Below are 27,883 nucleotides of genomic sequence, written 5' to 3' on the forward strand. Positions count from 1 at the left end.
ATAACCCAGGTGGCGAGGCAGGAACGTAACTGCAATATAATTTGATAAGGCCCTTAATGGGAAGTAAGAACAGATTGCTATCCTCATTATGCATCTGGCTTCTCAGAGGCCTCAGCTTTATTCCTTGGATTTTCCCTGTACTTTCACCCCACCTCTCTATCCTCCTCATTAAGACTTACCTGTTGGTTAAACCCGCTTTCCCTCAAGGCACACCACTTGCACAGATGTCTTGGGAAAACAATCTCACAAATGAACTCATACTGGATATTGAAGGAGTAAAGCAGGTACATCCTACGTCTCTTGCATTTTAAAAAGTCACTCCATTTGAAAAGAACTAGTTGCTAGTGGAGGGGATTTCAAGAACTGTATAATAAGCTGTTAGGAGAGAGATTTTAGGAATAACTTAGTCACACACTTCAATCACAACAGCAAGGGGTTAACTCTTCCACATAAAATTTCTCTTTATATGCTTTGACATAATTATTTTTTAAACAACATAGGATGCTACATTCTTATTCACTTAGAAAACACAATTTGATCTAATTATTACCGTTAGTAGTAGTAGTACCTACTGTTAGTAACTACTGTTGCTAAAATATAGATTAGATTAATTTAAAATTATCAATGTTTGCCTTATTCTTTGATGTTATTATGAAGGTTTACCTCAGATACAAAAAAACAGCCCAGGATTGTTGTCTAATTGGAAATGCATGGTTCCCACAATAATAGGAATAAAACAAAATCAGACATATTTAAATGTATCAAGAAAAATGATTCATGGAATCACATAATCCCAATTTTACCTACTGAGGAAAACAGAGATTACTTAATATAATGTCTACAGGAAAAAATAATCTAATATCTGTAGGCCTGGGTTTCCTGCCCCGTAAAATGAAGGGCTTAAATCAGAATGGACTCTAAACTTGTTTCCAGGCGTGATACATATGTGAATAGTTCACATAAATATTTCCTGATTCTCCTATGACATGAAACTTTACAGATTCTGCAAAGTCATAATTAAGGAGTCAGTATAAATAATATGAACCTTTTTTATATTTGTGTCCCCAATACTAACAGAATGCCTGATCCAAAGTAAGTGGTTTAATAAAATGTAGCTGGATGGATTGAAGACTGCATGAATAGAAAAACACATTGATGTAAATGAATGTTGCAGAGTCAGGAATATATCTACATATCTGGAGGCATTTAATCAGAGATATGGAAGACCCAGGAATGAGTATTTTTACAGGTTTCAAAGCTCTATGGAAAGTTTAATAAGTAACTACCGTTTAGTTTGTGAAGTAAGGCAAGAATTTTAAAAATGAAGAAAATTGAAATAAGTTAAATAAGATCCATTTTGACTCAGATTATTTCTGACAATACCCCCTCATCCACTTTCTGCATGTTCACTGTACTGTGCTTACTGACAATCTATCCCAAATTACTCCGGGTAGTTTGAAATCCTTTCATCTACAATATATAAATGCCTCGCTTACTTCGATTGTACGAATTCCAGATCTCATCTCACCAAAGATTTCTGGAAATTAATTGTCCTTCACCTAACATCTTTAAAACTCACTTTCCTCATCTGTACAACAATAATACCTACATCACAGAGGTGTTGTGCTAATCAGTTGAATTCAGTGCATGTCATAATTTCATTTATTTATCATCAGATCACTATCATTATCCTCCTACTTCAGGCCAACCCCTCCACTTGTATACTTGATTTTTGTAATCTCCTAAAGCCTCTGGGACTTGGCTCTAGCAATTCTCACTTCTCTCTCATCTTCAATGTCCTCTTCTCTACTGGCTCTGTGTTTTTCAGAACATGTAAATCACCATCATCCTAATGCAAATTTCCAGTGACCCTACGACTCCCTCTAGCAACAACTCACCCTCCTCTTCTCACCTCTGTTCATTGATTAAATAAACGAAAAATTCAGAGAATTTACTTCTTGATATGAAAAACATATGTGTGTTTTTCAAAAAGAAAATATAGAAAATAAAAAGCAATAATAACAACAGGAAAGAAAAAACAAACAATAACAAAAAAATTTATGGTCAAATACAAGTATTCTTTCCAGGTGTAATACATAGTTACATATAACTAAATTGGACCCATCACTTAAAGTTTTGAATCCTAATATTTCCACCTAACAAACCTATACACTAATTCTCCCCAAAACAATTCATAAATTTAACGCAATCGGTATCAGAAGCCAATGAAAGTGAAGGCTGGGCAGGAAGGGGGGTACAGTGGGGGAGCTTGATTAAATTATTTGAAAGTTCTTATGGGACATTAACTGGATAAGAATAGTCAATAATGTCTTAAAATAAAAAATAATAAAAAGAAACTCTCATTAACACGTTTAGACTGTATTGTAAAAGCTACAATAATTAAAATAGCATAGTCCAAGTAAAGAATGCAGAAACTGATAGAACTAAAGAGAAACAAGAGAAAGGCTGGAAATTGAGTAGAAAGGCATGAAATAAACCCATTTATAAATTAAGTATTTAGCATATGATAAATAATGCATTTCAAACCAACGGGGAAAACAGAGATTTTTCAATTGATGGTGCTGGGACAACTGGTTAAATATTTAGAACAGAGTAAATTTAGAGCCTATCTCACACTGTATATCAAAATAAAATTCCAGATGGTTTAAAGAGTTATATGTAAACAATGAAACCATAAAAGAACTAGACGCAAATATAGGAGAATTTTTAATCTGAGTTGAAGAAGGTCTTTCCAAGCATAAAAGCAAAGGCAGAAGCCAGAAAGGAAAATGTAATAGATTTTTTTTAAATAGTAAATTTGAACACAAGGAAATGAAAAGGTTATATAGCAAAAACAGACAAAATTAAAAGGCAAACAATAAATTCAGAAAAATTATTTGAAACATATGATAGAATGCCATGTAGCAATTTTAAAAAAATGTCCTATGAAAAATAATTAAGGAACTAGGAAAAAATGATCAGTATGTGCTGATAAGTGAAGAAAGCATTACAAAACAGTACATACATTATGATCTCAACTTTGTAAAACATATGTATATTTGGGTATATTGGCTTCCACACACACCATGTTGTTTATAATCTCCATGCTTTTACTCATGCAGTTCCCTCTGACCAAAGAGATCTTCCCTCTCTTGTTGTCTGAGTCATCTCCTATTCGTTTTTCAAGGATCATTTCAGATATCAAGAACTTTTACTTGAATAATCAGGAAGCAGTAGGTGACCTTCCTTTGCTCATAGCATAATGTTGCACACCATCAAATTAGTGTTATATATTATTAATACTGTCTACATATATATATACACAGAGAGAGAGAGACAACTCTACTCCTATGATTCAAGTTCCTCAAGAGCAAAAAAACTTTATTTTACTTTTCTCTGCATCCCCAGTGCCTATTACTATATCTATCATGTAGTACCTATTCAAAATATATTAGTTTGAATTATTGCTGAACTCTCTTCTAATCAGGATTTTTCGAAAATGGAGCTAATGTCAATAGGGAGCCAAACAATTTAAGAAGGATTAAACAGTATAAGAAGACTAAAAGAAAAAAAAGACATAGCCAATTAATGAGAATTCACTCTGTACTCCTTTCCAAGACATACCAGAAGCTTCCTTCAGGGGACAACTCAATGATCCACTCTACTATATCCCAAGTATATACTGATCTTCTCAAAAACCTAAAGATGTACACCATTTACAGACTGTACCATGATTTATCGCTTCAAGTTTACTGTTAATTAATTATTTCTCACTTAGAAATATTTCTCTCTCATCAGATGTTAAGCTCTGTTATAGGAAGAGGTCATGCCTTCTTCTAGTTAGGTATCCTACAATGTGTTTGGCTAAACAGCTTACTATTTTAATAAACATTCAATATATACTTATTTATAACTTTGAATAATTTTCTGTGTTTTAATACACATATTTCTCTTCATAATTTTCTAGGATGGTGAGAGTTGGCTCTGACTTCCTTCTTTTCCCATCACCACCCAGAATGGTGGATATATACTGAGTATAACAGAATACTTGCTGTTACTGAGTAAGCCTGATATTATCCAATCAGAAGAACAGCTTTAGCTATACTTCTCCTAGCTGTGCCAGGCTACAAAGCTTTCCTAATTTTCATGAATTAATGAAGGTAGTGTTGCCACACTTTTCTAGCAAGAGTAGTGAGGATACCTAAATGAGTTCATCTCTCTACAAAAAAAAAAAAGAGTAATTTTCATTAATAAGGATTAAAGAGTAGGTTTTCTTGAGCTAAATCATAAGAGGAGATACTAGTAAGAATTCTTTGGTAGTCAAAACACTTTTACACATATAGTTTAGTATCCACAATGTCCAAAAACACACAATCCTATTTACAGCTAAACTCAATTTACTACCACACTGCTTGATACATTCCAAATTATCCAATAAGCTTTTTGACCTCCTATAGACCGAAAATAAAATTAATAGATTTAAATTATTTAATGCCAAGGAAGAAAGTCATCTTTTTCTCCTTCTTATGTCTTTGTTTCACAAAACTCTTACCAGACAGGCCATGCAAACAACTAAAAACAAAAAATTATATGGTGTAGTTAATTGGAAAAATGCTTTTGCTGCACACAGAAATTGACACTAAGTGCTGTATTAGCAGGAAATCAGTGATTTTCAATTGACATTGCACAGGAAATCGTTTAGTGTCAATTGATATTAAATGGACAAAATTGTACTGAATTAGTACAAAATGATTTGGTGGGAAGAAATGTGCTTCCATTAGGTGACTTGATATTAAGTGGGCTCAAATGTAATAAGTTTTAGAGGTCACTAGTCAACAAAAATTAGGGCATGCTATCCAACCCTGAGTACATCAGACTGGTTGCTTTTAACATCCTTATCAAAAGATAAGTTAGTGTCATATTATCAAGACAAAATTGTCTCTCGATGAGCTTTAAAGGGAAGTGGGAAAGTTCAAATTGTTTAAACGAACTAAATTAACCAGTGGTAGGAATCATGACTTCTTGGGCCTATTTGATGGCCCTAATCCTTTAAAATATATATATTTTTATAGAATTTTTAGCATGAAATGAAAGGTAAGATAATAGCATCTGTTTTATGGTCCAGATTGAATTCTCTCTAGAAAATGGCCTTGACAGTAAGCACACGAAAAATTACTGGTTGAATGAGTGATATCATCAGATATTATGAAGAAACAACTTTCTAGGTCTTTAGAGGAACCTATGTTTTTAAACCTGGGTAATGGGGAAAGGTAAGTGTGTGGATGCAAGAGATATGGGGAGGAGGAAGAGACAAGAAGAGATATGTTATACAGCCACTACAAAGAGAACAAATTGCATAAAATATTTTAGATATTTGCTGGAGGTAAAAACGGGGATGTTTGAAGTATAGAAATCTACAAAAATCACTTGTTATTAGTAATGCAAAAAAAAAATTATGGGGGGACCAGCCCAGTGACGTATCAGTTAAGTTTGTGTGCTCCACTTTGGCAGCCCTGGGTTCACCTGTTCAGATCCTGGGCGCAGACCTATGCACCACTTATCAAGCCATGCTGTGGCAGGCGTCCCACATATAAAGTAGAGGAAGATGGGCACGGGTGTTAGCTCAGGGCCAATCTTCCTCAAAAAAAGATAATTATGGGGTAATGGACATTGAGAAGATGCTCAACTCAACCACAACAGAATACACATTCTTCTCAAGTGCACATGAGACATTTTCCAGGATAGACCATATGTTAGACCACAAATTAAGTCTCAATAGATTTAAAAAGATAGATGTCATACACACAAAGTATTTTCTCTGACCACAACAGGATAAAGTTAGAAATCAAGAACAGAAGGAAAATTAGAAATTCACTAATTTGTGAAAACTAAACAACACACTCTTAAACAACCAACAGATCAAAGAAGTAATTACAGGGATATTAGAAAATACTTAGAGATGAATGAAAATGAAAACATAACTTATCAAAAGCTAAGAGGGGAATTTATGGTTCTACATGCTTATATTGAAAAACAAGAAAGATCTTAAACTAACAATCCAAACTTACAACTTAAGGAACTAGAAAAAAAGAACAAGCTAAACCTAAAGTTAGCAGAAGAAAGAAAATAATTCAGATTAGAGCAGAGATAAATGAAACAGAGAACAGAAAAATAATACAGAAAATCAACAAAACCAAAAGTTGATTATTCAAAAAAATTCAACAAAGTTGACAAATCTTTAGATAGATAGACTATGAAAAAAAAGAAAAGATTCAAGTTACCAAAATCAGACATAAAAGTGGGGACATTACTACTAATTCTACAGAGATAAAAGGGATTATAACAGAGTACTATGAGCAACTGCATACCAACAAATTGGATAACTTAGATAAAATGGACAGATTTCTGGAAACACAAAACCTACCAGGGCGAAACCATGAAGAAACAGAAAATATAAACAGATCTATAACTAGTAAGGAGATTGAATCAGTAATCAAAAATCTCCTAACAATGAAATGCCCTAGATCTGATGACTTCACTGGTGAATTCTATCAAACATTTAAAGAACTAACACCAATTCTTCTTAAACTTTTTCATTACTGATACCAAACCCAGACAATGACACTACAAAAAAAGAAAACTACAGGCAATATCTATTATGAACTTGATGCAAAAATCCTTGACAAAATACTAGCAGCTGAATTCAGCAGTATATTAAAAGGCTTATACACCATGACCAAGTGAGATATAGTCCCAGAATGCAAGGATGGTCTAATATATGAAAATCAATTGATGTACTACACATTAACAGAATAAACAGGGAACAAAACCATATGACCATATCAGTTGATACAGAAAAAGTATTTAATAAAATTCAACACGCTTTCATGATTTAAAAAAAAACTCAACAAACTAGGAATAGAAGAAAACTACCTCATCACAATCAAGGCCATACATGAAAAACTCACAGTGAACATCATACTTAATAGTGAAAGAATGAAAGTTTTCCTCTAAGATCAGAAACAAGCAAGGATGCCTCCTTTCATTGTTTCTATTCAAGATGCTACTAGAAATCCTAGTCAGAGCAATTAGAGAAGAAAAATAAACGATGATATTCAAATTGGAAAGGAAAAAGCAAAATTATCTTATCTGCAGATGATATGATCTTATATGTAGAAAATCCTAAAGATTCCACACAAAAACGGTTAGAACTGATAAATGAATTCAGCAAAGTAGCAAGATACAAAGTCAACACACAAAAATCAGTTTCATTTCTATATACTAACAAAAAACAATCTGAAAAGGAAATTAAGAATACAATTCCATTTATACTAATATCAAAAAAATAAAATACTTAAGAATTAACTTAATCAATGAGGTAAAAGATGGGATAATGAAAACTACAAAACATTTTGGAAAGAAATTAAAGACATAAACAAATGGACAGAATTCCATGCTTATGTGTTGGAAGACTTAACATTGCTAAGATGGCAATACTCCCCAAAACGATCTACGTATTAAATGCAACCCCTATCAAAATCCCGATGATGTTTTTCGCAGAAATAGGAAATCTCATCCTAATTCATATGGAATTTCAAGGGACCTCGAATAGCCAAAATAGTCCTGAAAAAGAAGAACAGAGCTGGAGGCCTAATATCTCCTGATTTCAAAACTTACTAAAAAACTACAGTGTGACTTTAGCTACACTAAAACCAATGTTGTAGCAGCATAAAGATAGATACATAGAACATTAAAATAGATTACAAAGTCAAGAATTAAATCATTGCATATACGGTCAAAAGATTTTCAACAAGGATGCCAAGACCATTCAATGGTTTTTTCATCAAATGGTGCTAGGAAAACTGGATATTCATACACAAAAGAATGAAGCTGGACCCTTATCTAACACCATATACAAAAATTAACTCAAAATAGATCCATGTCCTAAATGAAAGACCTAAAACCACAAAACTCTTAGAAGAAAACATAAGATAAAAGCTTCACGACATTGAATTTGGCAATGATTTCTCATATATGACACCAAAGGCAGCAAAAGAAAAAGTAGACAAATTGGACGCGATGAAAATTTTAAATATTTATGCATCAAAAGACTATTAACAGAGTAAAAAAGAAACCCACAGAATGGGAGAAAATACTTGTAAATCATATATCTGATGTGAGATTAATATCTAAAATACAGAGAACACCTAAAAGTCAACAACAGAAAAACAAACAACCTGATTCAAAAATGGACAAAGGACTTGAATAGATATTTCTCAAAAGAAAATACACAAATGGGCATTAAATACATAAAAATATACTCAACATCACTAATCACTAGGGAAATGCAAATCAAAACTACAATGAGATACCACATCACACCCATGTGGATGGCTACTATCAAAAAACAAAAGAAAGAAAGCAAACAAGTGTTGGCAAGGATGGGGAGAAACTAGAACCCTTGTACACTATTAGCGGGAATGTAAAATGTTATAGCCACTGTGGAAAACAGTATGGCAAGTTCCTAAAAAATTAAAAATAGAATTACCATATGATCCAGCAATTCTACTTCTGGGTATATACTAAAAAACGGAAAGCTGGGTCTCAAAGAGATATCTGTACACCACATTCACAGCATCCTTATTCACAATAGCAAAAATACGGAAGCAACCCAGGTATCCACGGATGGATGAATGCATATGCAAAATGTGGTATATATATATATATATATGCAATGCAATATTCAGCCTTAGAAAGGAAGGAAATCCTTACATATGCTACAACATGGATGAACCTTGAGGATATTATGCTAAGTGAAATAAGCCAATCACAAAAAGACAAATACTGTATGATTCCACTTTTATGACGTACTTAGAACAGTCAAAATCATAGAGACAGAAAGTAAAATGGTGTTTTCCAGGAGCTGTGGGGAGAAGGGAACGGGAAGTTATAGCTTAATAGGTATAGGGTTTCAGCTTTTCAAGATGAAAAGAGTTCTGGAGATGGATGATGGTGATGGTTGCACAAAAATATTAGCGTCACTTAAAAATGGTTAAGATTGTAAACATGAGTATTTTACCACACTTTATAAAAATGGGAAAAAATAGTAGGAAAGTTTTGTAACTTTTTACCTGCCCTTTCCCCACCAAAAAGAAAACAAAAATGTATGGAGAACTCACCCTGTTAAACATTGGGCTGAAGAAATAGTAATAACTTTCTTTTTTTCTTTTTTGAGGAAGATTAGCCCTGAGCTAACCGCCACCAAACCTCCTCTTTTTGCTGAGGAAGGTTGGCCATGAGCTAACATCCGTGCCCATCTTCCTCTGCTTTATACATGGTACAACTACCACAGCATGGCTCATCAAGCGGTGCCACGTCCGCACCCAGGATCCGAACCGGCGAACCCGGGCCGCCAAAGCGGAACATGCGCACTTAACCACTGTGCCACCAGGCCGGCCCCAGTAATGACATTCTTTTCTAAAACATCCTTTGGAAGAATTCTAAGCTGTTAGAAAACTTATCATGAATGCATAAAAAGTAAAGCGAGAACATTCCTTAGGATTAAGAGAAAGCAATCCAAAATGAAACTTAGCTTCACTCCTGAAGGAAGTCTACAATGAAACTAGAGATACAATCAAAACAATCTTTAAGGGACAGCGGAGTTGCTGATTTCAACGACGACACAGAGAAACTTGATGGGATAGTACTATATAGTTATGATAATTATCATTTATTGAGTTCTTACTAATGGCAAGCACAATGTTGAGACTCTTTATAAAATATCACAATTTTTTCTCTTAACAATCTGATGAAGTCTGCCTATTTTAGAAACAAAAATCGTGAGATCAAGAAAACTGACCAAAGTTATAAACACGGAGTGGTTGTTAAATCTACATCTATCTGAATGCAAAATCAAGGCTTTTAAGTAGGTAACTAGAACCTCCAAAACTGAGACAAGGTTAATGGTTTAAAATAAAAATCCTCTTGCAAGAATACCTGAAGCTAAAATGTTCTAGAGAACAACTATAGCTGAGCTGCACACAGCTGGCAGGCTTTGAGTAGAGCTGTGAATACAGGGGATGACTTAACCTGGGCTGAAGAGGGGCTTTAGGCAGTGATAGATAGGAGACTAGTGTGATAAACACACAACAGTACCTAGATGTGACTACTCCTTTAAATGTTGTTTGAGTGCTATTTTTTAAATAAATATATCCACTAGAAAACATGTATTCTTTGTCTTTTTAACAGAGAATTCTATTTTAATTTCTGAACAGCACAAATGAGTTGAAAATCACGATTGCATAATTAACTCAGTTATCCTAACTGTAGAAAACTTGGGTATATTCAAACAATGAAGTTTCACACAGGTGCCACTACCACCTACATAGTCACATATTTTCAAGTTATAGCCAAATGTATAAAAAGAAATAAGCAGCTTTTCATGGTTAAACTTCCAGTCCAAAGCCTGTGCATGATGATGAATGTCACAGGTTCAAAGACCTACAAGTAAAATTTACGTGAGCTTTAAGGTGGGTTCACCAGTACATACTAATCCAAAATGCATTTGTTAAGAGCAAGGCAAGTACTACACATCCTATATTCTGAAGGTGCTCACAAACCCAGTTAACAATTTTCAGTAACGAAGTCGGTTCCTTGCTTGCATAATAACACCATAAAAGATTATACGAGCAAATTCAACACAAGAAGAAAACTGACTTGTGTATACAGGTTTTACAATCTAAATAGAAATTTAGAAAATCACAAATAAATAGAAACACAACTAGTCACATCAGTAAATATTCAGCACATACTTATTCAGTAAATTAGTAAGTATTCAAGAGAGTAAGAAATGAAAATAACATACATCACTTGTTCAATGGACTAAACTCATCCCAGTGAAGTCTTCTTAATATATTTTTTGCTATATAAATCACATTTTTCCTTGAATTTTTATTATAAAATCAAAGGTATATTTTCCTGAAACAAGTTTATCTCTAAATATAAAGAACGCATCCAATTTTAGAGAAATCACGAATTTCATAAAAAATGTTTTGGATAAACTATTAACATTATTGTTACAGTCAAAGCTAAAAATATTGAAATTCAAATTAAATTGTAGTTCTAAAAACTATAATACTATCAACATTTGCTTAACATGTCTACGAGTGGCAAAATCGAAAGTTTTAGCATTTTAACATAATATTTGCAACAACTTTCAACCATTGTATCATGTTTATATTTAATTCACACAATTTTAACCCTTTAGTTTATTTTTTTTTCTATTTTTGCATTCTCCCTCTTTACTGAAGACTACTGGCTTCTTCTCTGACATCATTATTAGATAATATCTCAGTGACCTCTTACCATATCCTTGGATAGGAAGAGACAGTATCTCCAGTAAGGTCAATATGAGTCAACCGTGTGATACGAACATTAAAAAAAATTAGATTAAATCTTAAACTGTGCTAACAGACTAACAGTATTATCTAGAAAGAGGGAGATAACAGTCCCACTCTCGTCAGTGATGGTCAGATGACATGATCAATATGGTGATACAGAATGACCCAGAATCAGCGTAATATTCTAAGAAAGGAGACAAGACTAGAATCATAACAGACAAGGAATGGTTGGAAGAACTGAGGGTATTACATGTTACTACTTATAGGATTGGGGGAATAATTGGAGTAGGAAAGGTTTCAATGTTTGAAAACTTCATATTAGATGTACTTTGCATGGTCTCAAGGGATATACTAAAACAATGTGTTGAGAATACTAGATATAAATTTCAACTCAAAGTAAATAAGGTCCTAACATCAGAACTGCTCACAGACGATATGACACTTAGCTGAGATACTAGTGGGCATAAGGAGACTGGAGGTGTTTATTCACAAAGTGAGGGATTGGACTAAATTACCCTCACAGCAATTTTACCATAGGATTCTATGATTCTTCTCAAAGCTAAGAACTGAAATATTTAATCTTTCTGAGCTTTAAATCTTTTTCTTATGGTGACTGGAATCTGCAGCTATCAACCTACTATTGTCTGATTTTTATTAGCAAAATATTAAAAAAGTTGTTCTTTTTCCCAATTTAATAAGTATTTTATGCAATGGCGATTGCTTCTCAAAAGTTGTGGTGGTTGTTTTTACTCCAAGTAGTACAGCCTGACAAAGAGCTAAATGACTCTCTGACTGATTGAATCATTCAGTCATTTATTCAACAAATATTTATTCAGAGCCTAGTAGATGCCAGAGACCGCAAGGTGGCAGACAAAAAGAGAGACCAAGATAGGGTCTCTGCTTCTGATCTATTGGAGTAAGTAGAACACACAAAAATCATTATTTTATTAAGCACTGCGTCTGATTCTATATCTGGGAGCATACTGAAAAGGTGTTTAACTTTCCCAGGAGAATCAGGGAAGACTTCGCAGAGGAGGTGATATTTGAGCTAGGTTTTAAAAGATTACTTGGATTCCACTAGATAGTAAGGAGAGAGAAAGGCATTTTAGGCAGAGAAAGCATCACGTGCTCTGAGACATGGAAGCACATGGTGTGTGTAGGAGAAAGAGGAAAAAGTTTGGTAGGGCTGAGGCGTAAGACATAGAGCGAGGAGAGAATGAAAGTAAGATTGATTAAGCAGTTTGTGAGTAAATCCCTGAAGACAGTATAAGGATTTCGGCTCACCTGCACAAAGGGAAGATGTTTCCAGGTAGAAGGGTGACATGATCAGATTTGCATTTTGGAAAATCTATAAGCATCATCGTGAGAAATTCACTTCTTTCAAATATTAGTTTTTGCTTTGAAACATTTAGGGGGAGTTGAGTCCTCCAGCTCCTGGCACCAGCAAGGGTAAGTTAATAGGTGCCAGATGGCCACATAGAGTGCCTAATTCTTTGTAATATCAGTTATTATTTCTGAGCCTTTACTTTTGACTTAAATAATTCCTTTATTCAAAAGTTCCATTAAATGAATGAACACTATTTGCACGGATCGGTATGAAGTTGATTACTGCAAAAGGAATAAGCATTTTTAGAGAGTTAAAGACCATGTTGGTGCATAATGGGGGAAAGGCCATTAACTCAAGGAGGATAAAAATATCTAGATGAAATTAAGAGTACAACTTTGAGTTCAATGTGCTTATAAATTTCTCCTGCAGAAGATTCTATTTATTTTTAGATAATAATACATATATGTGTATACCACTTAAAATTTGTAAAGCCATTTCACATTCATCCTCTCTCCTCTCTGCCTTGATCTCTGCCATGATCATATGAACAAAAATTACGTTTCCCATTTTACCAGGAATGAAACTGAGGCTCATATAAATTAAAAATACTTTCCCAGTTTATATGTTACAGTTAATAAATGATAGTGCCAATACCAAACCTCTAGTTTCTGATTGTAAGTCCAGTCCTTGGTTCACTTTGTCATATTTCACAAGTGAAAAACAGTTGTGAACTAGGACAAGGTTAAGACAAGAAGACGACAGAACCAAATGATTCTATACAATTCTGTGAAAAACAGAAAGAGAATGCAAACACTATAAATTGGATTGCATGTTTTTTCCGAGAATTATTTTGGAAGAATTTGCATGCCAAAGAAAACGATGACCAATATTTAGTGCCACCAGGGAATGTACACTGGGGAAGCTCTTTTCATTTTTTTGGTTGGAGTGAGTAATTTGTTGATGAGATGACTAGCAAGAAACAGAAATGATTTGTAACTTAAGACCTAAAAAATTCAATGATTATAAATTCCTTATGGAGAAATCAGTTCTGCTTGCCCCACAGTCATCATACCCTTAAAATTAGGCACAAAAGTTTGACTACTTAACAGTGAAATCATATACTTAGTAGTATAAAAAGTCTCCCTCCCTCTATTTCCTAAGGGGAGGAGGCTATAATAACTCATCCTGGTTTATGAGAATAAAGAGTTTTTCCATTCTCAGAGAGTTTATTCTAGCAGTGAGAGGTAACTTTTTTTTGCAAATTTGAAAAATGTCCATGAGATCCACACCAAGATGCTACATCTTTTCCATGCGTTATCATCATACTCCATTTTTACAATCAAACAAACAAAACAGTTATGCAAAAGAATAGGGATTAGTATCTTTGATCGTAAGTGTTGTGATCCAAACGTAAATCGAACTTTTTTTTTAGGAAGATTGGCCCTGAACTAACATCTGTTGTCAGTTTTCCTCTTTTTATTTATTTTTGTTTCTTTTTCTCCCCAAAGCCCCACTACATAGTTGTATATCCTAGTTGTAAGTCCTTCTAGTTCTTCTATGTGGGGTGCCGCCACAGCGTGGCTTGATGAGTGGTGCACAGGTCATGTGCGAACTTAACCACTGTGCCACCAGGCCAGGCCAAAATCTAAATTTTGGGTTTTAACATAAAGGGGAAAAAAATTAACTTAGGATATGTCATTTGAAATTTTTTATTAACTTCTATATCTAGAAATTCTGATTTTCCCAGTATTTTTGCTGCATCTTTCTAGAAATGTACATTCTTTTCCTTGCGTTACCCTGAAAATATTGTTTCTACACATTACAGTCTCAGGGTGACAATGTTTCAAATCTTGACTTATAACTTCTCTATGCTATCAGAATGAATCAGTACATTTCTTATGTGGTAAATTTAAAAACAAACATTTAACTCTGAAAGTATATTTTCTGAAGGAGTTTATAACGTCCTTAAACAAATTGTAAAAATGTAGTTGGAACCAGAAAAGAAGAGGCCGTCAACCACATAGGAGTGGTTTTGATATAGTTTTACTGCACATTTTCTTTGTCTCTTTATTCCTTCTCTATTACGTCTACTTCCTTGAATTTATAAGCTCTATTTTCAGGATTTACTTTACAACGGGTTTCAAATCATTTAAGACTAAGCATTGGCATGTTGCTGCCAGCCAGCCCAGGTTTACCTTCCTTTTTTCTCTAGTGAGAAAAAAAATCTCTTAATCCATAAAGCTGGATTTCATTTGTAGAGGTAGGTAGGCATTTCAGTTCTAGGAAGCACACAAACTTTACTCCAAGCTTCAGAATTTAGATGACAAGTTGGAACCTAATGTGGCTCAGTCTCATTATCTGCTTAATCTGAAAAGCAAAATAAACAACATTTCAAAAAATAAAAGGATAATAATAATAAAAGACAGCTACACTGAAAGATGTTGGTTTGTGGATTTCAATGAGTATTTATCAAAATTTTGTGGAAAATGAAATTACTTTGGCCCTTATCTGTGTCAGTGATTTCCAATCATGGCCAACCCAAAGAATCACTTGGAACCTTTTAAAACATCCCCATGCCAGAGCCACACCCTACACTGATCACCTCACAGGTGGCAGAGCCAAGTTTAAAGTATATATGGAAGAGCATTTGTTTTGGTCGACTGTTTAGCAGAGTTATTAAGAATACAGGTTACTTTTAACCTATGAGAGTCTCAGTTTCCTCATCTCTAAAATGGGCATAATGATTACATTATGTGGCTATTGTGAGGATTAAATGAAATAATGCTCGTAAGGAACCTAGAATAGTGACTCTGTATGCGCCCAAATATCTGTGGGTGCTGCTGCTATTAGAGCTCTTGTGCTTTGCATGGGTAGAGCCTACTGGGGCTACAGAAGGGAAATGGTGTGCCTGTGAATAAGAAGGAAGAATATTCTTTCAACATCAACCTCAGCAAGCAATGTGCTACACCCATGAAACAGAAGGAGAAAAGCAAATCATATTTGGGCTTCCTCTGATAGACGTTACCCTTACTGAAATATCCTCATGCCACACAAAGGACCACAAAAAGCTCTGTGGTATCCAACACTCAATTTCCTGTAAGAGCTTATCAATCCATTCATTAAGTTAGTCACATTGAACATTCTCCAATTTTTCTACATCAAATTCCAACCAACTACAAAACATGCTGCATATGATCCTATTTATATGTGCATAAACATAAGTATATATTTATATATGCATATTTACAACACTAAAACAGAGAGGTGATTTTTCTTTGGTTTATATAATTCTTTTGCAGTGGCTGAATTTTCTACAATAAGCATACATCACTTTTATGATAAGTAAAACAATAGAGCTATTTTCATTTGAATTAAACATATAAAATTTATATCCATTAAAAACACAAAGAAACTACACTTTTCTAAAACTACATTTGTACAGAAGAAATCTGTCTACTCATATTTGTATTGTATGCACTGACTTTACACTTTCTCAAATGAAAAAAACAGGCAAGCAACTAAAATCGGATCAATCCAGTTGAATTCATAGTGCTATAAATTCTTCAGAATATCACTAATAAGGAAGAAGTTTATAATAGGAAAAGAAAACTAAATAAGAGAGAAAGCGGATATGACTATAGGATTTAATCCTACCTTTCAGAAAGTTAGGAAAAAATCTTTAGGATACAGATATTTCTTTTTCCCCACCATTTCCATATTTTTCCCCTAAATTCAAATTCTAATTTGAATATTTTTCTCTACTCTTTCTTCTCATATTGTAAGATTCTAAGATTGCTTTTCGAACTGTTGAGTTCTGCTAGACTGCTTAAAGAGGGTTCACACACATGAGCAACCAATTTCATTTAGAAGATGTTACTGTTTGCAATCTTTCATCATCTTTATCTGGCTCAGTGACAAATTGTTTGAGTCATAGATCAAGTAAAATTTTATGTAGAAAAGAAATTACTTTTTTTTTTAACTGATCAAAGAATCACTACTTACAGTTACAGGTCTTTGGGGTTGGTAGCAAGTTAGAGGTGGCTCTGTCAGGTAGTTTGGATAATTTGTAAAAACCGTTAAGCCTGAGGTTCTGGCGCATCTCGTTGGGGACTACCTTCAGCATGTGTCAGATGCTAAGTCAACAATTATTCAAACCTCAAAAGCTGAAGGTTTCAACTTGGAATATTGAGAAGAATGGATTCTTCATCCATCCTTTGGCATGTTGAAAATGTAGCATCAATCCCTTGCCTCCAAAATGAAAGAACACATCAGACGTTGGGTAAGACTCATATTCTCAGTGATCATGGAGCCATTTGCATCAGAGTTTGTATTCTAAAGAAATCCTGCTCTCTTACCTCGACAAAAAATCATGTTGACCTTAAATTAATAAATTAAGGCTACTTAAGAACTGATATATACAACTTGACAAGTCCACTTGCAAATATAGGAAACTCTATACAGGCGTTATAAGTATTATGAAGAAATATTTCTCTCATCCCTCATTCATGCTTGCCAACGTAGCTTGTGAACTGGCTTTAAAGAGAAACCATTTTGATTCACATATAACAACAACAACAACAAAAAAATGGGTTTTGCCCTTGTATGGGCAAGACTGGTTCTCCATACTGTAACAATGACATTTTTCCAGTCAACATCACAGCTCAGAAAATAACTATTAAAAACAAACAAACACAAATCTCTATTGTAGAATATGGGTTTTTAGTGATAAGCAGAACAAAAAAGTCACCAAGCACTTCTTTTCCAGTTATTCTTGGCACAAATGCCAAGAGCCGATTTAGACCTCCCAACTTAAAATTTAATTATCCACTAGCACATATATCAGATGGTATCTATTTTTCCACAATGTATTAATATGTTGACATAATCCAAAATCCAACAACGTGGTTTGATAAAGGAATTTTATCAATAGTTTCTTCTACTTTTCTAAGTATATTTGTCACGACCTTGAAGGTTGATTTACCAGTTTTAAAGCAATCTTTTGCATTACTTGTATCTGTTTTTGCTTTGAGGAGTGCAACTGTGAATTAAGCCTTTGTAGTTTTGATCTTTTCACCTTGGCAACAAAAGTCATCAAGTTTGTACCAGAAAGCATTAAAAATGACAAAAAAATCTTCAATTGCTTCCTCTGATTCTTTGACAAAGTTTGAGAACCAACACACCAGGAAATGGGAGCATAAATTCATCATTGGGCTTTTCTACTTGTACTTTTTAAAGTGCTTGCATGAAATAGTCACACCTGCATATTTACTTTTCTCAGCATATATTAAACTTATGTTCCGTATTGCTCCAGAATAGTCACTAATATTTAGAATATTATTGCGAATTATTTAGTTAAAATTTTCACCAATATTTTTATATTTCCATGAACCTATTTTTAACTACTAATATATTTTTGTGAATTGGGAATATAACAGAAAAGTAACAACAAATAATGCAAAACTTAAGACATATAAATAATCTGCAAGTTATATAAAAGTATATTAGCCAAGACATATCACATCCTGTATCCTATTAACTGATTATCGGTTGAGACAAGCTGTCTACGTAATATATATGTGAACTCTAAGTACAAAAGTTTGTGAAAACATAATTTCTTATGTTTTGAAATGAATGTGAAGCAAATTATTTCACTGCTTTTTCTTTCTCTAAAATTACCAAAACTCTTGGGCCCCTGCCTAAATTGCCAGGTCCACAAGCAACAAATTAGGGGAACACTATTATAAAGAACAAAAACTAGAAGGCTGGTTTGGGACAGGTGATGCAGCAAAGACCGTTCTTTATACAAATAAAAAACTACTAAGTAATGGAGAAACGTTCAAGAATAGCAACCCAGTCACATCATAAACAATCCTTCTTGCCTTCATCTGTGACTGAAAAACATGCTTCATCCAAATACCTTACTATGAAACATTGTGAAACAAAACACCAGCCGTGATCAGATTCAATGGATCTCTTGGGTAATAAAACTCAGAGGCACAGTCTAGTCTGTCTAAATGTGGGCTTCCTTGGGATAAAATAGCTTGGATGGCATCTGAAAAGGACTTCTTTTGAGCAATAGCTCAAACAAACAAGCAAAACAGAAGACCACATTGTGGATATAATTCCACTAGATTTTCTTTTAAATGTTCGTTTTATTTTTACAGCAAGCTCATACATGTGTGTGCCACTTGGAGATGCAAATCCTCATGTAAATTTCCACCTTCTAATGGCTACACACTTCAGTCACTGTACCACGACTTCTTTGAACATAATGCAAAATAAGAGGCTTAGGAGGGTAGGACAGAGAATCAAGAAGAATGAAGATTACAGATACGCAATGCAGGTTCTTTCAAAACCAGTAAGTCCTTCCTGCTTCCTTGCTATCATCTTTCACCAATTCTTCACTTTTTTCTATTGCAGTATTGAAATAATGTCCGAAGTGCTAATAACTTTGTTTCTACTCATTAAAGGGACATTGTAAGAGATTCTGCTTTTAGGAATACCAGATATTTCTGCCCCAAATGTGGATTTTCTATAGGCTCGTATGGTGGACAAATATAACATGCAGAAGCTACCTCCTGCTCTTCTGCTGAGTTTACTTACTCTATACATATTGCAACCAAAATTTGCTGAGAAAAAAATATATGCTCAAGAGTACAGACTATAACATACTTCTCTAGTTATTAAATTCTGAGTGTTTTATTATATATGGTTGGAATTATTATATTTTCTAGGAAACAGAAACATGAAGAATCTGAAGCTGTCAGAATGTTGTCATAATTTACTCAACAACAACAAATAATGATTTAATTGGTGGTGAACAGCTTGCTCTCACACATAAGCTTACCTTATATATGGTGAAACTGAGTGTTTACAAGGTTTATTCCCTATGCAGTTACCTGAAACTGAGGCTATTTCCTGATTCTAGAGATAGAATGATCATGATATCAGAATAAACAAAACAAATAATATTAATAGCTGATGCACTTTCTATATCAAATACTAATCCTCTTTTTACTTGAAGTATATCTATACACACAAGAAAAATCTATTATTTCTATTTCAATTCACTTAGTCTTTCATTCCTGAATTATTCGGCTAAGATAGAAAAGTTCCCCCAAAAGCCTGTGCAACATCCCATTTCGAGACCATCTCAAGGCCTACCTACTTAATGTGGTTTAAGTACTATGCCAAAGTCAGGGCCTTCAGTTCATAAGACTTATATTGATAAATCACAAAGATAACTATAATAATATCCTAACAGAAGTGTCTGTCATTTCAGGTAAAATAAATAATCTTGGTTGAATTAAAACAAATGTTGAGATGATTATTACTGTGTACCTTTGAAAGCAACCAGAAGCTTCACAAAATGAATCAAATTCACAATTGCTGCTCTCACAGAGCTTCTGTGCTAGGGACTACTATGAAAGGTCATCCACCAGTCTTGGCTCACACACATAGGAAGTGAAACCAATGATCTTTCCTTTGTTTATAAAGATGCGACTATTTTTGAGTTTTTATTTATATTTTAATTGAGCGTTTCTTAAATACTTGTCTTAAAATAGCAATTTTTGTGTGATCTACAAAAGACTATGTCTTAAAGATTTCTATTTAAAAAGGCATTTATAAAAATCCACTCATGTTCTAGCTTACCTATTCAACTTCATCTTTCACAAGTATACACATTCTCACCTGCAAACTTCACTCCAATCATACTGAAGTCTCTGCACATCCATGAACCTGTCACACACTCTTTTTTTCCCAACCTCCAGGCTTTTGGACAAGCTATTTCCTCTTCCTACAATACCATTGACATTTCTACCTCTGGCTAATTACAATTCACATTTTTAGTGCCATCTTAGCGATCATGTCCAACAGGAAGCTTTCCCTGGCTTGGTTTAGGTGCCCCCCGTATGCCTATGTACCTCTCTGTGGTAACTTGCTTCAATAGTAGTCACTGTACAGTATTGAAAATGTGCGATGACCTGCTGTCTGCCCGGCTATACCATATGTTCTTTGAGGACAGGATGTATTTGGCGATTACTTTTATATCTCCAGCATCTAGACAAGTAGGACATTTTGACTAAACATAGTATATTTCAGAATATAAAGCAAACTGTTTACTCAATATTATTTCTCAAAAGAGAGGCTCCCTATTATGGGGTGCACTCCCAGTTGCTTTATTTTAAACAACAAGGTACTATTTGGGAAAAATGTAGTAGCTAGAAATGACCTTTATCAGTATTGGTTTTGAATGGTCTTACAGGTCATTCTGATAGTATAGTTAAAAATGGAGGCAAAAAAACTTAATACAAGTTTGGTGTTTCTTCCTGGCAATTTTATCCACAATTGATAATATTAGATGCCAAAGTAAATAAGGCTTTCAAAGATCACTTAGAAGAGAAAAAGTTATATGGTTACACCATAGAGGTCATAAATAAACACTTAAGAGACAAGCATTAAAAACAATCTCCTATTGTTATGCAAATAGAATTTGCATCTTCTAGAGAAATTTTAAGCGCCTGTATCACACCTGGATTTAAAACATGCTATAACTAAAATAACAGATGAAATTTAAGATTATGTGCTTTAGAAAACTTTGAAAATGATACTAATTTTAAAAATGTATGGAAAGAATCTGAATAAAAGTGGTTTATAAAATTAGGATCGAAGGGCCTGCCTCATGGCCTAGTGTTAAGTTCGACCCTCTCCGCTTCTTTGGCCCAGGTTTGATTCCCAGGCGTGGACCTTACACCACTTATCAGCAGCTGTGCTGTGGCAGTGACCCACATACAAAAGAAAAAAATAGAGTAAGATTGGTACAGGTGTTTGCTCAGGGCAAATCTTCCTCAAGAAAAAAAAATTAGGATTAAAAAAATAATATTAGTAAATTAAAATATTATTTGATATGACATTATTTTTAATTATACATATGTTTCTAAATTAGCAAGTTAAATAAGTCAACATTTTCTATTGCATCCAAAGCTCTTCCCAAAAGATTCTTTTTCCATGATAAAGTTGGGACTCCACTGACTTATAATCAGTTATCTTATTTGGGGGCATGTATGGAATCTGATAAATGTATGATTAAATAAATTAATGAGTGAATTAAGCTGTCTTCCATCTTCTCTTAGAAACCAAAACTAGTATTACATTATCAAACACTTTTATGTAAAAACAATTTATAATACCTTTTACAATTTAAGATAATGGGAACACGTGCATACATAGATTGATCCTCTGCATCTCACAATGGTTTCTTGACTTTATTTCACTTTCCATAATCCTTGCCATAAGTAGTCAAGAACATACGATCTCACAAATATAGGCTAATTGGGATGTAAACTTAGGGAATTTTTCAACAAAATTTTTTATGTACAGATGCCAGGTCTGATTAAAGGCTATGATCAATATGCTAACTGATATGGACATATGGTTAGAATATCACTATGTAGTTTTATCTACAGAAAGAGTAACAATAAAAGGATGGTAATAAAATGAACACTAGTATAAAACTCAATTAGAATAACAGAAAGCTAAAGTCAATCCAGAATCAAAGGAAGACAATATTATAGAATACTGATTTTTAAATGTTGCTCTATCATTTCCAAGTACTGTCTCCAATTTCAGGTATAAACTTCTGTCCCAATACTCAAAAAATCCAAATTGTGGTATCTAAATTATAAATTATTTAATTGAAATTTTATAACGCTAAAGCTTTAAGCTTAAAGCAGCTTGGCCAAATTTTGATTTGATGATTACATACCTATCAGTAGAGCAAAGATTTTGGAAGAAAAAAATGAGATTCTGTGATGGCATTTGAGAAAGGGACCCGACATCTGCTCAAGAAGATTGCCTTGAGGAAGCAATGCTTAAGCTAAGATGTGATGGATGGGCAGAGTGTCGCGGCTGGCAGATTAAAGCTGGTAGGGGCCAGGACTGAGATTTAGAGGTTCTTTCTTAAATGAATCTACAGGCTAGTAAACTGTTAATTAATCGTTGGAATAGAAATTAATGTTGCTAAAGTAATATCTTAAAGATATTTTGTTCTCCTAACTAGGCTAGAAATTATTCTGGTAATATTGCTCATAATCGAAATGTGCTACACAAACTCCTTTTTCATAAATCAAATTTCAGAAAGTTCTTTTTCCAATTATCATAAATTTGAAATTAGTGATATATTAGTGGATGAGGCTTAATCAGAGTTTGATAATACCAAAGCTTTCAAAACTGGCAGTGCCTGGACCACAGCATTATTTTGTGTACTAAAGAAATATGGAGTCAAAAAAGACGAGATTAGAATTATGTTTTACTATTAAATGGAAATTCACCATCTTTCCTCCTGCAAAGTTTAACTAAAAAAAGAACTTTCTGTTTGGAAGAAGCTTGTCAAGCTTTCATTCCTACCACTGACTATCTCATACATACAAATAAATAAAAAGCCTAATTCAATTTAAAAATTCATGAATTTAAATTTCTGAGAGTTTTATTATAATTTTGAAATATATTTAATTTTTAATTATAAAACTATAAATACTTTTCTAAGAAGTTTAGAAAATGTAAAAGGTAGAAATTTCAGAGGAAAAAAGTGTTTAGAATCCCAAGCACTGTCAACATTTTGAGGTTAGGATCATTTTTAGTTACTATTAATAATGTTTCATTCTTTAATTGGGTTTTTAATTAAATTTTAAAATCTTTATAATTACTCAATCTCTCTGGTTATTCCATTTTTATTACTCTGAAGTAAAATCTACAATAAATACCAATGTGAATGGTAAAATCTATGCCCATGAATCTCTCATTTGGGTAGTAACTGGCTCTCTTTTCGAGAATAGTGATTCTTCCCTAAACTAAATATTGTAATACAGACAAAGAAGTTCAAAACAAAGTCTATGTTGTTTTCATGTGAACTCCAAAAAAGAGAAACACTAATCTAAATCATTTGATCTATCCCTTTAAAAGGTGTAGCTCATTGGAGACTATACACCTTCTTTCTATAAATTCAACAGAGCCTTTTCTTCCTTCATCGTTAGAACTGTTTTTTGTTGTTTGTTTTCTTTTCTTTATCTTTCAATTCAACACCATAGGAAGTTGCTGGACTGATTTAAGGGGTGTTGGGATATTTTTTTAAGTGTCATCTAATATTAGACACATTAGAATCATTCAGAAAGGCAAGATGCTCACGTGAGAAGAATACAGGGATCAAAGCCAGCCATGTCCTCCTATCTCACTCTGAGCGTGATGAGCTCACTAATGAGCTCGAGCTCATTTCAGTGGAATATGTATTAGATACATATTTCCTTTTTTTTCTTTCAATGAATATCTATGGTTAAATTTGTGTAAATTAAATATGCTATTTATATTAAATTATATTTATTGATAAGATTCCACTGTATTTCATCCTTTCACTGCAGTATATATTCATTCTATAATTCAGGAATTTCCATATTGAAAGCTGAGAATCATTTTTCCTCTTTACTTAAATTATCTCGATGTCCTATGAACCAGTCCATTATACTTAAGTTCTGAATCAAACTTCTAAGAGATACAATATGTATCTCCACAAAAACAAATAGAAAAAAAGATGAAAATAGACTGTAACAGAATGTATGGTTATCAGAATACGTTGCAAAGTTTTTATTTGGTTTATTCTGTCATCAGTTTGGCACTACATTTCAAAAAAAATCACAGTCTTTACCATAAATTACTAATAATTGTAATTTCAATTAAATTGGGCTTTCATGTTTAGCTATTTACTTTGTAGAAACAATTATAGCCAAATGTCTTCCATTAGACAATATCTGCTTTGTAAAATCAAATATTCAGAATTTTAACATATGAGGCGTTGAAATATACAGTATTTTTCCTATACCCAAGACAAAAAGCCTATGACTCAACTGATGAAGAAATAAACTATAGAGACATAGCCGGAAGGAAAATATTTCTTATTAAGATAAAAATATCAAATTATCTGTTCATAATGAGCAATAACAGAGACTGCTCCAACTTTCCATATAGGTTGTTCTTCTTCATTTGTCTTTCCAAGGAAGGGCTGAAATAACCCATAAGAGTCATAAGGTTTAACTATGCTTTAAGCTTTGTTAATTTAAGGTCAAAAATTGGAATCATAACAAGTTTGTGAGTTTCTCGCCCAACCCCTAATATTAAAAATGGAGAACTTAGGTTCAGAGAGATTATATGAATTATCTGAGATTTTTGCAGCTGTTTGGTAGCATTAGAATCCAAACCCAAATCTTTTCCCACTCAAGTGTTCCATTAGAACACTAAATCATGTTCTATGTTTAGTCTTTAAAGACTAGGTCTACATGGTTCAAATGAAAATTAACAATGTATAATTAATTATTTGCCAAAACAGAAGTAGTATTTAAAGTCATCCATTATCACGCAAGCAACAATTACTTGCATAACATAGAAGTGGTTGACTTGACACTCTGATTTATACAAAAGCCTAAAACAAACTAGGAATGGCTCCCAGATTGGCCCCTAGAGGAATTATTAACATCACAACAATTATTCCTAAAAGTTACACAATCTTACTGGTACAAAAACAGGTGCACAGATCAATGGAACAAAATTGAAAGCCCAGAAATAAAACCACACATCTATGGACAGCTTATCTTTGACAAAGGAGCTGAGGGCATACAATGGAGAAAAGAAAGTCTTTTCAACAAATGGTGCTGGGAAAACTGGAAAGCCACATGTAAAAGAATGAAAATTGACCATTCTTTTTCACCATTCACCAAAATAAACTCAAAATGGATTAAAGACCTAAAGGTGAGACCTGAAACCATAAGGCTTCTGGAAGAAAACGTAGGCAGTACACTCTTTGACATCAGTATTAAAAGGATCTTTTCGGACACCATGCCTTCTCAGAGAAAGGAAACAATAGAAAGAATAAACAAATGGGACTTCATCAGATTAAAGAGCTTCTTCAAGGCAAATGAAAAAAGGATTGAAACAAAAAAACAACCCACTAACTGGGAAAAAATATTTGTAAGTCATATATCTGACAAAGGCTTAATATCCTTAATATATAAAGAACTCTCACAACTCAATCACAAAACATCAAACAACCCAATCAAAAAATGGGCCGGAGACATGAACAGACATTTCTCCAAAGAAGATATACTGATGGCCAATAGGCACATGAAAAGATGCTCATCATCGCTGATCATCAGGGAAATGCAAATCAAAACTACACTAAGATATCACCTTACACCCGTTAGAATGACAAAAATATCTAAAACTAATAGCAACAAATGTTGGAGAGGTTGCGGAGAAAAAGGAACCCTCATACACTGCTGGTGGGAATGCAAACTGGTGCAGCCACTATGGAAAACAGTATGGAGATTCCTCAAAAAACTAAAAATAGAACTACCATACGAACCAGCCATCCCACTACTGGGTATTTATCCAAAGAGCCTGAAGTCAGCAATCCCAAAAGTCCTGTGCACCCCAATGTTTATTGCAGCACTGTTTACAATAGCCAAGACGTGGAAGCAACCTAAGTGCCCACCAACAGACGAATGGATAAAGAAGATGTGGTACATATATACAATGGAATACTACTCAGCTGCAAAACAGGACAAAATCATTCCATTTGCAATAACATGGATGGACCTTGAGAGAATTATGTTAAGTGAAATAAGCCAGCAAGAGAAAGATAATCTGTGTATGACTCCACTCATATGAGGAATTTAAAACTATGGACCAAGAACAGTTTAGTGGATACCAGGGGAAAGGTGGGGTGGGGGGTGGGCACAAAGGGTGAAGTGGTGCACCTACAACATGACTGACAAATGTTAATGTACAATTGAAATTTCACAAGATTGTAACCTATCAATAACTCAATAAAAAATAAAATAAAATAAAATAAAAAAAAGTTACACAATCTTGCTGAATTTTCTTAGTACTTTATCCTTTTCACACTCCATAATTTTACTCTTATAATGCTTTACAGGCATTGGAAAAGCATAGAAACTAGTTATAAGAACTATTACAACCTGCTCCAATTCTCATAATAGTTCATGTTGAAGTTCTTCAACCTCAAGGTCGAGTTTCTTTGGAAATCAGAACTTTTATGGGAGTTCATGTTTTCCTGACAACACGTAAACATTCCAGAGGCTCCCTGAGACCAGAGCCATGTACAAAATGCAAGTCTCAGCTTCTTGGCTTTTCTTTTCCTATCACTAATATATACAGCCACAAAGCAATTTTAATTGTCACAAACTTTTGCTACCTCCTTGCAGTTTCTCTCTCTCTCTCTCTCAGGTCACTTGCTTTGGAAGAAGCTAGCTGCCATGTCATAAGGACACTCAAGTAGCACTAAGGAGAGACCTCTGTGGTGAGGAACTGAGGCTTCCAATAAACAGTCAACAAAGAACTGAGGCCTCTTGCCAATAGCCATGCAAGTAAACCATCGTGGAACCAGATCCTCCAGTCTTCACAAGACTGCTACCCTGGCTAAGGTCTCGACCACAAACTCATAAGAAACTCTTGAGCAAGAACCACCCAGCTAATAGCTCCCAAAGTCCCGACCCACAGAAATAATGGGAGATTAAATGCTTGTTGTTTTAAGTCCCTAAATTTGGGGTAATTTATTATATGACAATAGATAGCTCACACTCACTATGAGGAATGAAGTAAGTTATCTAGCTCTCTCAATCTATTTCTTCACTGTTATGAGATCATGCACATACTATTTAACCATAGCATTTTGTAGAAATAAAAAATGTGAAAACATCACGCCTAGCAGACAGTAAAAGCTCAATAAATGTTATTATTTCTATATTAATCTTATAACATAAGAAAATTATCATTATTAATGACAGAAATTTACCATGTTTCATACCATGTTTTGCTAGCTCACGTTTACTTCAATAGCTAAGTGGGCTGAAATTCATATACTAGAATAAGAATTGCAAATTAAAATTAACTATGGAACATGAAACAGTAAAAGTATTAAAGGAAAATACTAAAAATATTTTTATAGCCTCGAGGTAGGAAAATTTTCCTTAGAATAATGCCGAGGTAAGAAATCTTAAAAGAAAATATTGAGAGATAGGACTACACAAAAATGGAAACTATCTGCAGAGTCAATGATTTTATACAAAAGTTAAAAGTCAAACGACAAAAA

At 33.8% G+C, this 27,883-nt stretch overlaps 1 protein-coding gene across 21 annotated transcripts in view; it reads right to left on the bottom strand.

Annotated features, from left to right (window-relative positions):
• The window catches only part of ZBTB20 (zinc finger and BTB domain containing 20), a 770,585-nt gene that overhangs the window by 651,935 nt on the left and 90,767 nt on the right, over positions 1–27,883 (bottom strand). Inside the window, exon 1 of one of the 21 annotated variants that reach the window (XM_046659186.1) lies at positions 180–344. The exons of the other annotated variants lie outside the window; for them this stretch is intronic. The gene's annotated coding sequence lies outside the window, so the exon portion shown is untranslated. Of the gene's footprint in view, positions 1–179; positions 345–27,883 lie in introns of those variants that run through there. 21 annotated transcript variants of the gene reach the window in all.

The sequence above is a fragment of the Equus quagga genome, chromosome 4, assembly GCF_021613505.1.
Source record: "Equus quagga isolate Etosha38 chromosome 4, UCLA_HA_Equagga_1.0, whole genome shotgun sequence".
NCBI classification, from domain to species: domain Eukaryota; kingdom Metazoa; phylum Chordata; class Mammalia; order Perissodactyla; family Equidae; genus Equus; species Equus quagga.